Source organism: Dasypus novemcinctus, chromosome 12 (assembly GCF_030445035.2).
Source record: "Dasypus novemcinctus isolate mDasNov1 chromosome 12, mDasNov1.1.hap2, whole genome shotgun sequence".
Classification (NCBI taxonomy): Eukaryota; Metazoa; Chordata; class Mammalia; order Cingulata; family Dasypodidae; genus Dasypus; species Dasypus novemcinctus.
Window position 1 is genome coordinate 3,663,516 of NC_080684.1, and position 2,571 is coordinate 3,666,086.

A 2,571-nucleotide genomic window follows, 5' to 3' on the forward strand; every position below is an offset into this window, starting at 1 on the left:
GTTCTGTAAACACATAGCTTCTCTAACAAAGAAAAATAGTATTGACTTATAATAAAAGAAAAAAATTTCCTGCAAAAAATGAATTAAGTAATTCATGAATTTAAAAAATAGTCACAATTTGACAATCATGCCTTAAATCATTAAAAATAAATTCACAAGGCAGGGCAAGATGGCATCTGAGTGAGTACACCCTTGTCATCTCTCCTCAAAGGACCAGCTGAGTAGGGATGGAATCTTGCCAGAGTGGGCTGTTTAGGGAACCTATAAAGTAGGAAGTATCTGGACATCGATCTGGAGATACTGCAACAAAAGTAGTGCTTGCTCAAGGTAAAACTGTAGGTTTCTAACACTGAAGTCAGAAGCTGTGGGAAGGCAAAACCCTTCATGCTAGGGATGCAGTGTTCCCAGAAAACTGCCAGCTGTGCAGCAGCATTCCCAAGCCCATGATCCCCAAATGCATGATCCCCAAGCTCATATTCCCTGAAACCCCCTAACCTACATTCCCTAGACCTACGTAACCTGAGTCTGCATTATCCTGGGCCTCTGTTTCCCAAACCCAGCACTTCCCCAAACCAGGCTTACCCTAGCCCTCTGGTCTTGAATTAAATCTGAGAGTGGGAGGGATTTGGTAGGAGGTACAGACAGGCCTGAGGAGTCCAGGTTCAATTTTCTGGTCCCCCCTACACTTTTTTTCAAGCTTGGCGGAGCATACCAACTGGGTTAGGGAGAGTCTAGGAAGAGAGGAGAGGCAAATCTGCTCAGAGAGCCCAATTTACCTAAATACCCTGGGATCAAAAACTTCATCTGGGAGAAGGTGGAGTCAGAAAATAAGCTAGCCCCCCTGAAGCACATGTAAGGGAGAGAGACAGTAGGACATGCTTTACAGGCTTCCAATAGCATATTTAGGGTTCCTGGCAAGGTGTGAGTGCTCTCTCTAAAAAAATTCAGTGTCACTATTTTCTGTGGTGAGTTGGTCCACCAAGGACCCATTTGAAACTCCTGCAGGACCCCACACATAGCTGCCCTGAGAGAGAGGGAAATGAGGAGGGAGAAAGGGGGAAGATCAGACTCCTAAGCAGTTTATTCAATTGCAAAGAGGATTCCTTGCTTGAGACCTTATCTGGTCATTTTTGGTAGGTTGTTTTCCAGTTTTTTCTTCCTCTTTATCCCCCGATGGCCTTTTTTTTTTCTTTTTCTTTTTCTTGTTTGCACCCCCCCTTTTTTTCTTTCTTTACAATAGGTGCTGCAGGCAACATTTCTTATTTGCTGTGTTTCCTCATCCTCAATTTCCTCTTTTCTGTGTATACTAATTTTGGCTACCAATGCTATCCCCTTTCCTTTACATCTTTCTATTCTCCATTGTTTATTGTTTCTCTTACATTCCACCTCTCTTTGTTTAGTCCTCAATTTTTCTGACTTTATTTTTCTAATACCTCTGTTCCGTTTTCTATCTTTTATTCATTCTTTATATTATTGTTATTTCTCTTCTCTTTCCCTCTCTCCTGACCACATGGGCCTTTGAATTCACATTATACTCCTCCCCATATTCAGTTTTCTATCTCATTATAGGTACTCCTCTTTTATTAGTTATAACTCTACACAGCTTACATAAGTTTGATATCCATTCTCCTAGATTTCACATGGTTCTCCTGAGAAAACTTATTTTTAATACTAGTATTATACTTTTTTCATTTCTTCCCCTTTTCTTTCTCTGGCCCTAATATTTTCCTTCAGGGGAACTTAGCAAATAAGAAGGAAATAGAATAATAAGAAAAAAGTGACAAAGAGATTTAACATGCACACCAAAACAACAGCTACTAAACCTCAAGACTAAACAAAGAAGCTAATCAACTGAATAAACCTATCAAGATAAAATGATAACCAGACAGAAAAAAAAAACAAAACAAAGTACAAACCATACCAATAATCAGGAAAACATGGTCCAATCAAATGAACTAAGTAAAAACCAGGAAAAGGAGTGGAACACCAAACAATTAATCAAAGCTCTCAAAACATATATCATGGACCAATTTAATGAAGTGAAGGAAGAGATTAAGGAGGTTAAGAAAACACTTGGAGAGCATACAGAAGAAATTGCAATCATACACAAAAAGATAATGGATATGATGGGGATGAAAAGCACAATCCAGTAATCAAAAATACACTCTTAGCAAATAACAGCAGATTCGAAGAGGCAGAGGAAAGAATTAGTGATGTGAAAGACAGTACATCTGAAATCAGATAGTAGAATTGATTGATAAAAAGATAGAAAAATACCAGCAGGGACTTAGGGACCTGAATGACAATGCAAAATGCACAAACATATGCATTATAGGCATCCCAGAAGGAGAAGAGAAGGGAAATATGATGGAAGGGCTGTTGGAGGAAATAATGGCTGAAAACTTCCCAAATATATTGAGGAAGATGGATGTACATGTCCAGGAAGCACAATGCATCCCAAACAGCATAAATCCCAACAGGCCTACCCCAAGACATATACTTTTCCAATTATCCAATGCTCAAGACAAAGAGAAAATACTAAAAGCAGCAAGAGAAAAGAGAACTGTCACA